General features: G+C 35.8%; 1 long non-coding RNA gene across 1 annotated transcript in view; it reads right to left on the reverse strand.

Moving 5' to 3' along the window:
- Positions 1-11,281: 11,281 nt before the first annotated feature.
- Positions 11,282-15,813, reverse strand: part of LOC116522796 — an 86,800-nt gene continuing 82,268 nt past the window's right edge. Inside the window, exon 3 of the long non-coding RNA XR_004257003.1 lies at positions 11,282-11,459. This is a non-coding gene — a long non-coding RNA (uncharacterized LOC116522796). The remainder of the gene's footprint in view (positions 11,460-15,813) is intronic.

The raw sequence follows: 15,813 nt of genomic DNA on the forward strand, positions 1-15,813 counted from the left end.
GCGATCTTATCAGTTTTATGGAGGTGTGCGGCAGAAGACGGTCTCGTAGATATCCGGGTCCTAGGCCATGTAGGGCTTTAAAGGTGATAACCAGCACCTTGAATCATGCTCGGAGACCAATAGGAAGCCAGTGCAGCTTGCGGAGGATAGGTGTAGTGCGTACCTAGGTACACCCAGTATCGCTCGTGCGGCTGCATTCTGGACTAATTGAACACTTTTCAGGGGCAGCCCCAAGTAGAGCGCATTACAGTAATCCAGTCTTGAGTTGACGAGGGCGTGACTGTTTGCAGTGCCTCCCGGTCCAAATAGGGCCGCAACTGGTGCACCAGGTGAACCTGGGCAAAGGTGATGTTCCAACGTCAGCTGCGGATCCAGGAGGACCCCCAAGTTGCGGACCGTCTCTGAGGGGAGAAAATTTTCTCCTCCCAGGCTTAGGGACGGACTAGCTGGGCTGTCCTTAGGAGGCAACATCCACAGCCACTCGGTCTTGTCAGGATTGAGTGCAAGTTTGTTCACTCCCATCCAGACCCTAACAGCTTCCAGGCACTGGCACATCACTTCCACCGCTATGCTGAGTTTGCACAGGGCGGACAAATACAACTGTGTGTTATCCGCATACTGGTGGTATTTGATCCCGTGCCAGCGAATGATCTCACCCAGTGGCTTCATGTAGATATTAAATAGGAGGGGGGACAAGACCGACCCCTGCAGCACCCCATAATTAAGGGGCCTAGGAGTCGACCTCTGCCCTCCAACCAACACCGACTGCGACTTGTCGGAGAGGTAAGAGGAGAACCACCGTAAAACGGTGCCTCCCACTCCCACCTCTTCCAGCCGTCGCAGAAGGATACCATGGTCGATGGTATCAAAGGCCACTGAGAGGTCAAGGAGCACAAGGATAGAGGAGTTTCCTGTATCCCTGGCCCGCCAGAGATCATCGGTCAATGCAACCAAAGCGGTTTCGGTGCAGCAACCAGGCCTGAAACCAGACTGAAAAGGGTCTAGATAATCTGCTTCATCCAAGGTCCGTCGGAGTTGGAGGGACACCACCTTCTCAACAACCTTCCCTAAAAAAGGGAGGTTGGAGACTGGACGATAGTTTTTAAGAATAGCTGGATCCAGAGAAGGCTTCTTGAGGAGGGGTCTCAATATGGGTGATTTTCAGCCAGACCTTCTCAGCCCAACCCCCTTCATAGGTTTGTGGTTCTGGGAAAAATAGTAATCAGGAATATTAAGTATGTTTTCTGTCTTGAGCTGACTTTCAAATAAATGAAATAAAGTAATAACAGTACAATTTTTCAAAGCAAAATACCGTATTTTCACGACCATAAGGCGCACTGAAAATCCTAAAATTTGATCAAAAACCGGCAGTGCGGCTTATAACCCGTTGCGCTTTATATATGGAAAAAGTATGAAAATTTACCGTTTATATGAACCTTGAGTATTGAAGGGATCTCAAAACAATTTCTGTTTCACATTGCGCAGCAACAAACTTGAAGCTCGCAATCGAATGACCGCGAGCAGGCACGCACACGTCCCTCGGGTCTGTCCCTCCCGATTTTACGCTATATGACCTTTACCCCCTTTTCAGGCCGTAAGGACAAGCAAGACGGTAGTGTTTCAGTTGAATTCCACCCTTCACCTTCCTAAAAGGTTTCACATTCCCCTTCCATTCGGGAAATTCTTATCTCATTGCTTCCGAGTACGCGCGAATACGGCGTTATTGAGGGGGGTGTTAACGGGGAGACGCTGTAAATCCAAAGTGACTTCGAAATGGCTCCACAAAGGAGACTTGCTTACGAGGCAGATTTTAAATTGAAAGCAATCAACCATGCAAAAGAACATGGAAATAGATCTGCAGCTAGAGAATTCAACATTAATGAGTCCATGGTGCGCAAGTGGAGAAAGCAAGAAGATGACCTACGTCTTGCAAAGAAGATGAAGAAAAGTTTCCGCGGCAATAAAGCAAGGTGGCCGCAACTAGAAGACAGACTTGACCGATGGATTTCGGAACAAAGAGCAGGTGGCAGAAGCATCTCAACTGTCACCATTCGGTTAAAAGCCAAAGCGATGGCAAATGAAATGGATATCAATGACTTTAAAGGAGGGCCTTCTTGGTGCTTCCATTTCATGAAACGACGGCAGCTCTCTATCCGTACAAGGACGACGGTGTCTCAGCAGTTGCCGGCGGATTACGAGGAAAAGTTGGCCAACTTCCGGAGTTACTGCAAAAGCAAGATCTCTGAAAAAAATATACAAGCTGACCACATCATCAACATGGACGAAGTCCCCCTCACCTTTGATATTCCGGTGAACCGAACTGTAGAGAGAACCGGAACATCAACGGTATCAATTCGCACCACAGGAAATGAAAAGGTATCGTTTACTTTAGTTCTCGGTGTTTTGTCAAATGGGCAGAAATTACCCCCAATGGTAGTTTTTAAAAGAAAAACATTGCCTAAAGAAACATTTCCAGCTGGAATAATTGTTGAAGTGAATCCTAAAGGCTGGATGGATGAGGAGATAATGAAGAATTGGCTATCAGAAGTTTACGTTCGGAGACCGGATGGATTTTTTCGTGCGTCGCCGGCATTGTTGGTGTACGACTCCATGCGTGCCCACAAAACAGAAAATGTGAGAGCCCTGGTGAAAAAGACCAACTCGGAGCTTGCTGTAATACCGGGTAGTCTGACCAAAGAAGTGCAACCACTGGACATAAGTGTCAATCGTTCCTTCAAGGCGAAACTGCGAATCACGTGGGAAAACTGGATGATGGAAGGAGAGCACTCCTTCACGAAGACCGGGAGGCAATGCCAGGCCAGTTATGCCACTGTGTGCCAGTGGATAGTGGATGCCTGGCATAAAGTATCCGCCAGAACTGTCATCCGAGGGTTCGCGAAGGCCGACTTCATTCCTGGACTGACCAGCGATGGCATTGAGAGTATCGAAACTGATGACTCTGACGATGAAGATACGGGCCATACGGATTCGGGTTTGCTGGATGCCGCCATCGCCCAATTGATGATCTCCGATACGGAGGACGAAGAGTTCGAAGGTTTCATGGAAGATGAATAGAGCCGACTATAAAATAAAGCTGTTTAAAAGTTTAAAAGTTAAAAAGTTTAAAAAGATGGCAAATGAAGTTTAATAAAAGTGACTGATTGTTCTCTATATTTTTTTAGTGTTTAATGTATTTAATTTAATGTATTTAAATTAATAAAGAATGTATTTAAGTAACATTGTAGACTTCAAAAGTAATTTTCAAAACAATAGAAAAGAGCCGTGCAACCGTCACTAGGATCCTTACTGAAAACCCACACCCTGCTTTTATTTAGTTCTTTGCAATTTAAATGCAGTCAGATTATATTAATGCTTATCATCCTGTTCGAAAAGCTTCCCAAGGACTCAACAGACTCTGAATTTCGCTCCTTTCTTTTCGCTGGAGTAAGGGCAGAATACGGGCAAAAGCCTCAGAGGCTACCGAGCATGCTCAGCAGAAGACATTTCCATCCGGGGCAACGGCGCAGAGACCATGGAGTGCTCGAGATGTAACCGAGGGCGCCTCCTTTGCGAAGAGAGGCAAGATTAGGACCCTTAATGGGAGAAGGATTAATAGTTTCTCGGGTTCAAGCTGCGGATTCTAACTTTCACAAAGGGAACTAAAGCTGAGCAGGTAATTGCTTTATTAAAGCCGATTCAGTTCGCGGGAGATATTTGGTGCCCATCTTTGAAAATCTCCCTCCCAATTCTGCCCAACGCCTCCCCGACCTTACTGGACGAACGGTGTGTGTGGGGGGGTGTATCATGTAGTGCGGAGTCCGAGGAGTGGCAGATGTTGTGATTTCGTTAGTAATTTGTTTGTTTGCGAAAGTTGCGCGCGGATGAATTGCAAAAAAAAGTGCGGCTTATAATCCGGTGCGCTTTATATATGAAAAAAGTTTGAAAAATTAACGTTAACTGATACTGCGCCTTATAATTTGGTGTGCCTTATGGTCGTGAAAATACGGTATATCAAATCCCAGCTAAACACAGTCTATATGCTTTCAACTGTATTGAAATATTTATTTTGATCATTAGCATTATTTTATAAATGATATTTATATTAGTCATGTGACCCAAATACCAGCCCATGCTAACAAAAGAGAAAAATGCTTAGAATATTAATTAAAATAACAAGAATAACCAGCATTCTCATTTTCAATAGGATGTCATTTTTAGATTATTCAAATTTAAATATTCCTGCTAAGTCTCAAAAGCTAAAATGTCCATTAATCACCACAGTTTTATTATCTTCTTTTATTTCCTGAGAGAAATGTTTTAAGGTCTTGGTTTTGGAAGGGATAAGAAAAAAAAGTTAAACTCCAAATTTAAAAAGGAATTAAATATATCAGCATTGTATTGTGTGATGTTAGAGTATAATCTGATAAATCATTTTTTTTTAATTTCAACTCCATTGTTTCACATTCAAATTCACCTCAATGAAATGAAAAACACTATTTTGAGGGAAGTGAAATACTTTTTTGGATTTAACTATTAATTAACATTCTTTGTTGTTCAGTTTTATAATGATGTTTCCAGAAAATATGTGTGCCAGATCTGATTTCTCAATCTAAATTTAATACATAAATAAAAGCTACCACAAGCTTTGGATCTAGATCTGTATCCCTATCCTCAGTCTTTTGTTGCTACTGGACAGAGTTTAGGTTGGATGGGAACCTTGAGTCCAGCCATTACTCTGTGCTGGAATTCAAATTTAAAGTATAGTGACAAGTGCCTTTCCCTCCTTTGCTTGCAAATAATCAAGTTACATTACATGCAAACTTTTGTAAACTTTATTTCTAAAACTGTTTTTACTGATAGTTTTTTCACAAGATTTGTTTGTTACATATTGAACTTGTACGTATTTGGGAAACTTCTACTTATAGTTGGCTGCCAACAAGATCTCTGAGGGAGATGCTAAAGTATTCCAATTGATTGCCACAATGCAATCATTTGACAAGAAACCCTGCCAAGTAGCCTGTGGGACACTTGTACTGGTTGGGAAGCCTAGGTTTGATCTGTTGGTGTTTTTGCACTCCTTGTTTCATAGGTTTCGGGACATAATTTTACATCTATAGCACATAAGAGAGAAAATAACAAGTAAGCAGCTTGCTACTCTAATATATATTTTCTAACATAATTCACTGTGGCGTATTTTCAAGAAAAAAACCAATACTGCACTACAGCAAATATAAAATGCTCACTAGAAGAAAACCATTTTAAATGTTATTTATCTACAATAGGAATAATGCTAATAGTTTATCTGAGGCTGAAAAGAAGGCGCTCCTGATTTTAAACAATACCCTTATTCTTGATGATCCATAGCACTTTTGCCATTGTGGTGACAAAATATATGCACCAAAAAAACCACAGAGAGGCTAATCCTGCATCTCCTGACATTACACATGGTTTGGCTATTACATTTACATGTAGGGCTTTTAGATGTGCCATGTGCCCTTTTGCAATGAGAAAGGGGCAATGTTATGTCTGCAGTGATGCCCACTATAATACTTAAACTCTATAGTGCATAAAGATTACATAAATAAAAGATAGTGTAAAAAAGAAAGAATAATTTAATAGATTTACAAAAGTATTGCTTATCTATGCAAAGCTACTGAAATTTGGTAGTGAATAAATAAGATGGCAAGCTCCTAACAGAAACTCTCACAACCTTATTGTCCTCTTTCTATTTGCAGTTTAAATGGCTATATAGTCTATATTATTCTAACAGCTGTGAATTGATGAGTGAGGGAAAGAAGAATGAAAGGAAGTAAGATCAAAAGCAAGGTAGGCAAAAAGAAGAAATGCCATGGAATTTGTCCTGGGTAACAAAACCCACTAAGTAATCAAGCTTTCAAATAACTGAGGGATTCCTGCAGCTGCTGATGGCATGTGGGGTGCAATCTCAAAACATCTGGAGCACTACTTAAATATTCCTGGTATTGACAAAATCACAATCAGTCAATTACAAAAGGCAGCTTTACTTGGAACAGCTTACATTCTGTGATAATAGCTTTCACACTATCAAACATTTGGCTATCACTGATATTGTGAAGGTCTTGAAAGGTGGGTACAAATATCAAATCCAGACTTAATATCTGGCTGAATGTGCAGCCAAAGATCATAGTAATAATGTTGGAAAAATATAATGGGGTAATGGATTAGTTTTTGGTATTGTTGGAAGAAATGTCCTTCTGGGTTCAGCTCCAAGAGGGGAAAAAGACACTGGAGACATGGAGGCTGCTTGGAAAGATGGTTTAATGGTGGACAGGACCACATGGCTTGAGTCCTGAACAGAAAAGGTGACCACATGCTTCAATGTTGGGTGAAGAAGAAGAAAGAGACGGAAGGGCTGAAAGTTCCTGGCTTTATACCCTCTGTTCGGCCCCACCTCTCTGTTTCCTGTTCCTATGTAAGAAATGTATTCTGATTGGTTGTCAGAACCAATCAGTTCTGTGGGCCAAGGGGCCAAGTTTTGAATTTCTAGATGCCATGTGGTAAGTTTCTGTGGAAGGCTAATATTATCATGCCTTAATCCCATCACCCTGGAGCTGAAGGGGAGAATTCTTTATCATGTAGAATAGACTGGCTTGGGCATTTTAATGGGCCATTAAGGAAAGTGAGAGTTATTAAGAGTGAGTCTGTTTCCTGCCTAAAAACATGTTTCTCCATTTCTGATCCAGGGAAATATAATATTTTGCCTTTTCAATATTTCCTAGGATATTTCATTTTTCTAGGAGAGGGCTGGGTGCCAACTTCCTACAGTATCCAAATAAGGAGTGATTATTTTTGGTAATTTATTTATTTTATTTTTATCCCATCTTTATTATTTTATAGGAACTTAATGGCAGCAAATATACCTAATGCTTCTTCCTTTTATTTTCTTCACATCAACAGCTCAGTAAGATGTGTTGGGCTTTGAGACAGCAACTGGCTTAGAGTCACCAGACAGTAATGTTTTATATTTTAGTGGGGAGGGGAGAGGTTGTAATGTTTAAATGCTAAGAGAAGGCTGAGGAGAAAGTAGGCTAAATGGAAATGGGAGATATACATTTATGTTATTAGATATTTTGTTAATTTTTACAGGATCTTTGTTGATTAATAAGGAAGCTGAAGATTTGTTTGTAGAAAACAGGGTGAATGAAGTATCTGGTTGAATTTTAAGAAAGCAATATGATGCTAATGAAGTCTTGATTTTTGGATTTGGTAATTAGAATTGCATGGAATTATATAATTAATATAAACAATAGTTTATTTTAGAATAAGAGTTAAATGCATTTTTTGTCTATATCTGTACGAAAGACAGCAGGAAGCCATTTTTTCTTTGCTTTTCTTCATTTTTTCCTTCTTTGATTTTTTTGTTTTTTATTTTATTCTTTCATTTTTCCCATTCTTCCTTGTTTATGTTTTATTCATGTTTTTGAAATTTAATAAAAATCTTATATATATAAAAGAAAATCATCCCATTATGACTTACTATTATAATTTGAAACCAAGAAAGCAAAGCTACTTAAAGAGAAGGTTTGAATTGTGGAAAATAATTTATCCAAACTCTGAACAATAATTAGCAGATGAAAGGTGACTCATTGTCATTAATAAAATATTCAATATTCATGTAGAATTACAAGATATTCAGAAAAATTGTGAAAATGGAATATCCAAAACAATAGTAGAATAGTAGGGAGAATCTGGATAACAAGTAGAAATATAAAACTGACCTCCTCACCCATTTTATTTTTGAATAAAATTAAAAGAGAAAATTATAGTATATGCACAATTTTACTTGAAAGGCAAACATTGATGGCATTGAAAGTAATTCCCCCTCACAGTATAATGAATGATGCGAATAAAGCATTTGCAAGGATTAAAATAACATCTATTGAACAGACCAATCAGCTTGCCTACTATGTAACAGTGGTAGTTTCAAAATAATTGATTATTAAAATTAGGAAACATAAGCAAAATCATATTGAATCACAAAATGGAAGAACAGGCTGGAGGCCATGATAAAGAAACTAAGATCAGTTATGAGTAATTTAAAGAACATGGATGAGAACAAAATTAAAGACTGTAAAGATCAAGTAAGACTAATTTTAAAAAATGACTTGGCACTAGAAAAATCTCAGAAGCTTTGGAAATCATAAAGCAACAAATAATAGCAATAGCTTGACAAATCATCCAATTTTAGCTATTTGAATCAGACCAGAAGCAATTCCATGAAAATATATCTGGCCACAGACATTCTTAAAAATGGAAAATCAAACAAAAAGGAAACAATCCAGTTTTGGAAATATCTATGGGAAATCTATAAGAAAAATATCGGATGGATAAAAGAATTTAAAGATGGATTTGGTAAAAAATCAAATGGAAGAATTAATAATAACAGTAGAAATTGTTAACAATCAGATGAAAAGGATTTAAAACTGGACATCACTTAGAAACAATGAACAATGCATGGCTTTTGGCTTAAATGTCTGATTAGTTTACAGCAAATTATAGCTAAATGCCTTAATAAAACATTGCATACAGGAGACAGCATGGTTAATAACTGGAAAAATCCATCTGATTCAAAAAGATCCAGTGAAAGGGACATCACCAGACTTTCCTGGAAAATTGATCAAAAATGTGAAACTGCAGCTCAATGTTTGTAAATATAAGACCATGCATTTAGGAAAAAATAATCCTTTGGCAGATTACAGTATTGAAGGTAGAGTGTCAAAAGAACAGCAAAAGAAAAGGATTGAGGTGCGCTTATAGAAGAATAGTCATTCTGAGTAAATTGTCTGGCTAGGAAACTGTGAAGAACAAAATTCTGGGGTGCATCCCTAGAAGTGATCACCAGCAGAAAAAAGGAGGTTTTAAAACTGTTATATAAGGCTTTAGTTAGACTCCACTTGTCCTGTTCTGGAGACCTCACTTTAAAAATATTATCAATAGGACTGAGCAATTCAGAGTGCACAATGGTGTGAAGAACAAAACATCACAGGAGAGATTGGAGGAACTCAATATGTATCCCCTGGAGGACAAAAGAGAAAGGGAACAATTATTGAAAACTTTAAATATATTAAATATGAATAAGTTCTTAGAAAAGAGTATTTTCAATATTAAGCAACAATCAATAACACAGAAACCCACAGGAAGGGAGCTCAAAAGCTAGAAAGTATTTAGAAAGGATTACTTCACAGAAAGTGTAGGAAAAGCTGGGAACCAACTTCCAGTGGAAGTAGTGGGTCAATCATAATAACTAAGTTTAAACATGCTTGGAATAAACACATGTCTATCATCTAACAAAAGTTTTTAAAAAATAAAATAAAAAGCAAAGAAAATTAATAATGAAAGTAATAAATACATTTAAAAAAACAAAAACAAACAAAAAACCTAAAGGACAGACTCATCATACCATCAGAAGTGCAAAAGTTCTGAGAGATAAAATAGTTTTGGAGAATTGTAAAAGCCAAAAAGCCAATTTAGATAAGGTTTATAAAAAAATATTTGATTCATTACCACATAGGTGGGTCATCAAATGTTTGGAAACAACTGGTTTCAGTAAAACATTAGAATGTTTATAGAAAAAAAAAAGCAGTGGAAGGCAGAATTGATGGCAGAAAATGAAAAATATGAGTGTGTCAACATTAAGAGAAAGATAACACACTATCACCCATATTATTTGTCATTGCCATGACCCCACTTTCAATTATTCTAATATAAAAAATTTTAATCCCACAAGAACATTAATGTAATTTTTGCTCAAAATGTTCATTTTTGATCTGCTTCTTTGAAAGATCTGTAATGTGTTTTGCAAATATCCACATATTTGTTAGTTAGTAGACAATCATATTACTTTTATTTATTATTTATTTGTCCACTTATTTCAATACAGATGCTCTCTATAGCATGGCCAAACTTACTTATCATGATTTCAGATCTGGAATTTTTTTTAAACATAGCAATTCCTCCTTCCTTTCTAAGGTATCTGTTTCTTTTGGACTAAATGTATCCTTCACTTTCTATATTCCAGCGATGAGAATCATTCTGCCAGAAGTTTGTCATTCCTATTAAATTATTCTAAGAACACTACTTCATCTTGTTTATTTTCCATACTCTGAGCATTAGTATATGGACAATTAAAGTTACTAATTTTATAACCCAATGTTCTTGTTAATGCACGTAAGCTAAATGGCAAAATAATAATCTTTAAACAACAACTGCAGAGAGAAATAATGAACAATCCAATAGTGGAGGATGTTTATCAATGTTATTTTGTCAGGAACATCTTAGCTTGCTGAAATTGAACATAAGTACAATTGATACCTTTTAGGATTAGAGAGGTGCTGATTTATCTATTGGTGTCATTTGTTGAGCAACAAATGTATTTAAGAACAAAGTTCCAAAAGGCGTAAGGGAAAAAGAACATTATTTGCTTTCATTGATTCATTGAACCAAGAAACATTTAAAATATAATGCACAAGAATCATGAGGATTTCCAAAATAGCATCCTTATATTATTTCTATTGTTTATTCATGCATTTCCCCCAAAATTAAAAATATTCTGATTATTTTATTAGTTGGCATTATTTGACATTTTCTGAATAAAATATTTTCATCTTCTTAGCATTTTAGCTTCTTCTATTTTATCAATTACCTTTTTATGCTGTTTTTATTGTTTAATTTTAATTGTACTTGATATCTTGATTGCTTACGTAATCACATTTTAACAAAAAGGAGTAACAATACATTAAATAAATGAAACAACAGGCACACTACCTTCGTGTATTGGGAATTGCATTTATTTATTTTTCAAACTCTGAGAACCGCAGGGGGCATAGAGGTAATACACTGATATCATCAGAAACATCAGGGCAGCAATTTTCCACTATTTTTAATCACAGTTTTTATTTGCTTCCTCTCAGTTGGGTAAAACTTACTTAAATCTATTGCAAAATTAACATATTTGCAAAGGCAAAGGGAAGTCATATTCCAACAGTGACAGCTGTCAGACTTTTTACTAGCAACTCCATTGATAAGCAATGCAGTTGTTAAAAAAATCACATGACCATCCTGCTTAGCGACAGCAGCACTGGCAATCCCAGTTCCTGTCACTGAATGGATCCTGTATGGTCATTAGGTGAGGACCCAGTCAAATCCAAATCATACTTGCGTAAAGGACTGCCTCCCTTTCAGCTGCCCCCATCCACCTAGCTCTACTCCATCTCTGTCCTTTTGGCTAGCCACCTACCTGCTACTATCATTGCTCTGCCACCCAACTTTGTTTGCTACGGTGCTTGTCATACCACACCTCACTCCATCTTTTTCCAAGCTGGTGCAGCTGGTCCCTTTTCTCTCTTGTGTCAGCTGGGGCTTCTCTCATGTGTCTCCATTCACATTCCACCCAGTTCTCCTTGGGCTATCAATTGGCACTCCTAAAAAATAAATTATATGAGGCAGATTGTAGCCTAGTGCTTTGTTAGGTGTGTGCTGTTTTGCCTACAAAAAACAGTAAGTATATAGTAAAATAAGTAAATACGGTAGTAAAAAATTTGAGAGTGGAACACAAAAGTCAATAAGCCAATTTGCCTTTAGCTAGCCAATTTGCCTTTAGCTAGCTATAGAGGTAGTTTGTAATTGGCTATGTGCCCAAGAGCAATCAATACATAGTCATCCCTCCATGATACATATTTGATAAAGTTTAGCTATAATTGAAAGAAATAAAAAAACATTAACAATATTAATGCCATGGAAATTTGTTTGCCTCTTTCCTATATTTTTAAACAGTTTAAGAAAGCTTAATTTCAGTTTTACGGATGAATCAGAAACTGACTCAGGGTTTTAATTTTTTTTCACATCGGTTGCTTCGTTTTTATAGTCAAGATGGTCATAATAATTTTATGATTTTATTATAATCATACTGTAAATATTGTGAAAACTATCTTGCTGTAAAATACAAGTAAATATATAAAGCAAAATAATAATGTGACTGTGCACTACTGTATGGCATTGACATTATAAATTCAGCATAAACAATTATTAAATGGAAATTCAGATTCACGAGATGACTGTGTGCCAATACCAAGCTTTGGTCAGTCATATGTGCTCTACCCAGGAATTACATTCAACAAAAGGCACATTAGTCTTATATAGATCGTATTATCACCACAGAAAGATTCTAGTCCATATTTGTATGAAATACTGCTTTGTTGAAATTAGGATGACTTCTGCCATTTCTTCAGTATAGATAAGTTAATGGGAAGATTAGTTAATTAATGTATCAACCTCTCATGAATTTTATAGCACTATGAAAAGGGAATGGATTAATCCTTTATTAAAAAGTGCATAACTTGAATGGTTAAAGTCATTTGACAGTTTTTCACATATTAAAGGATTATGTAATCTTGTTTTTATCCACAAGCTATAAACTCCAAGATGAATACAATGAAAACACTACATGACTTAGATCCTTAATAAGCCCAGGAAATAATTTTATTTAATATTTAGAAATTAAAACTACTGCTTTATTGAGTTATTAGACCCTTCATAATTGACTATTAAATATTGATAGATACTAATCTACTATATTTTAATATAAAGTTAAAATAAAAAAGTTCTGTACTAGCCTCATCATAACAGTAAGTTATAAGGATATCTTGCATATCGTAGTTTCTTACAACACTGACAAATAAATGACCTTTAAATCAATATTTGTGTTTGGATCCAAAAATGTCTAGTTTTTTAACATGTCCATCAAACATGATAAAATGTCCCCTTTTGTTCATTTTCCACTATAAATTTGAAGTTTATTTATTGTGCCAATGGTATATCATTTTATAAAAAATTTCTTAAGTTTTTAACATAGTGTATACTTCATTTCATTCAACCACATATTTTCTCATCGATCCATTTCTATATTATATTCTGTGCATCTTGGCAGAGTTATGCTGGCCACATCACCACAGAAATGTATTGGGACAATGCTGTCTCCCTCAGCTAAGAAATGGAGATGAGTACCGACCCTTAAAATTAAGACATGACCAGACAGGGAAAATCTTTATATTAAAACCAAAAATTTTAGCACATTTTATCATATATTCAATCATTTTTTTCAAGTAACCAACTTGAACAAACAAACTCTACTGCCTACTTTAAATCTTTCCAATAACTGTAACCTTCTGCTACTAGGTCTTCTTTTACTTCTATTTTACATTCCCCTTGACAAAATTCTAATATTTCACATTGTTAGCCATTTGTGTTTAGCTATTTTGTTTAGTTATCGTTTTAGTTGTGTAAAATGCTTCTTATATTGAGAGTCACAAAGGTACAGCCACAATTTTTGGAAATTAGTTTGTATCGATGCCATATTGTCAATAAGGTATGCTTAACATAATATTTTTAAAATCCACATTAATCTTGACTTTGTTGTATCGCAAATTTCCAGCTACCCAAATCCTAATTCCAACCAACACTCTTTCAACCAAACCAAATGGCAAATTGCCACACAATATATTTTTCTGCCACTGCTGTTTAAATGTTGCATCAACTGTCAAAAAAGATATTATTTGAGACAAAACCATAATTCTAAGTAAAACATTCATTTTTATCTAGACATTATTTACAATGGCAGTTATAGTTTCTCTCATTTTAACATGACTTTTAAAAATTCATTCTATGTTTTATACATACTTTGAAATTGCATACAGTTCATATTTGTTCATATTCATCTCAATCTTTAAACCATGTTTCCATCAATTCTATTTGATCTTTTGTTTGCATATCTATTGTTAACATCATATTTTGTTTATTAATCTTGAAATCTGCTAATGCACCACAGCTGGCTCAGGAATTTAGGGAGTTAAAGTTCACAAGTCATAAAAGGATCGTTTCCCATCCCTGGACTATATCAAAATATAGTCAATATCCTAGCAATATGTTAAGACAAGGCTTATTGGGAAAGTTGGAGGAACAAAATATTTTTCAATGTACTCTTCTCCTGATTGATACCTTCCCACAATGAGATCCTTTGATGCTCTTTAAGCTCTTTGAAAACCACGGCTTTTGCTGTATGTGGCAACTGAGTAAATGTCAGAAAAATCCTATTAGAACAGCTGAACTTTATAAGGCTTTGATCAGAGTCACTTTAACTGATGACAGATACTGACTACTATTTAACATCAGTTTGAATGTAATTGGTTAGTTCTGAACACAGCCATATCCCTACTTTTAAATAAGTGTGCAACTTATGCAACCACATTATTATATTTTTTCATTGTTATTTCCTCCCTGAAATATTTCAGTTTGTTTTTCCATTGAATTGTACAGCTTATAAGTTGTACTAAAGATCAAAAAAATTCTGAAGTGATATACCTTGGTCTAATTTTTTTACATCTCAAAAACATGGCATTTTACCAAGGATATGTAGACTTTTTATTCTCACTGTATATTTAAAAATATATGCATTTTGCAAGCATTTCACACTACCACTTTAACTATGTTTTACTTCTCCCTTAAAATCTCAATAGGTGTTTTAAAAGTATACTGTACTATATAATATCATTAGTAACTATTTTTCCATAATTTGTATCAGTTCCTGATAATTACATTTGTTCCTGATATCATCAAAAGATTTCAACTTCTTACCAGTGAATACAATGCTGTGATACTGAATTAACCTTTCAGTAAAAAGGGGCTTCCATTTTCTAAAAATTATGTCAAGGTCCAATTAGCAAACCGAAAATAAGGAAACACTCTCAGAAGATTTGAATTTCCAAATGTAAATGTTTATTGAATACACCATGTTGATGCTAAAGAAACAAAACCAACTCTGGTTTTCCCACGCAAATGCTTGCTCAGTTAAACAATAGCTTCCCTTTCTCCCTACCCCTGGGTGATCACATTGTCCAATTATGAAATGTCTTTTTGTTACAGGAACAGTCCATCTCTTTCTCCAACCCCTGCAGTGGTAACCTTGATGGTTTCCATGTCTCTCACACTTTTCACATTCCATTTCCCCCTTCCCTGTTCATTTGTAAGTTGAAACGCATTAAGGTTTGAAATAAGCAAACAGTTCAATCTTAACCCATAAGCATTAAGGTGATTCTTGGCATTATACACCAACAAATCTAGACAATGGATCAGCTGTTATTTGAATCTAGGCTGATCTGAGGAATCATATTAATATACAGTTGTATATGTCTGCCCTATGTTTTACCTATTTGTAAATGAATATTAAAATTTTTGCCATTCCAACATTTTCTCTCCATCTTTTTCTCCAAGGTACAAGTCACAGAGATGCTTTCTCCAAGGCACCAACCCACCACAAGGATTTGGCTAGCCTTCCTTATTTTTTAACAATGCTTATTAACTTAGAAGACAATAGATCTGAAGAAAAATGTATTATCCTTGAATTATACTGGTGATAATTTTTGAGAATATTTTGAAATGAAAGAATAAATAATTCAATATTGGATGATGTATATACATACTCCTCACTGGAAGCAGTAATAATGGGGTTAAATGTTAAAAGTTCTGGATGTATAAGGCTCATGTGTTAAATGTCACTTCTTGCTGGTGATTTTATAACTTTTCTCTAGTCTACGTTTTACCTGTTCATGTAGCCCTCTAACATTTGAGTTCAAAGTGCTCATTTCAACAAATAAAACTGGGTGGCATGTATTATAAAATATATAACCTATATTCTCAGGAAATGCTTTACTTAGCATTCAACTGGTTTCTAAATAAGTTGCAGGTTTCTACAAGAATACTCCAATGAAGAGAATGTATAAG

The sequence above is a fragment of the Thamnophis elegans genome, chromosome Z (assembly GCF_009769535.1).
Source record: "Thamnophis elegans isolate rThaEle1 chromosome Z, rThaEle1.pri, whole genome shotgun sequence".
Lineage (NCBI taxonomy): Eukaryota > Metazoa > Chordata > Lepidosauria > Squamata > Colubridae > Thamnophis > Thamnophis elegans.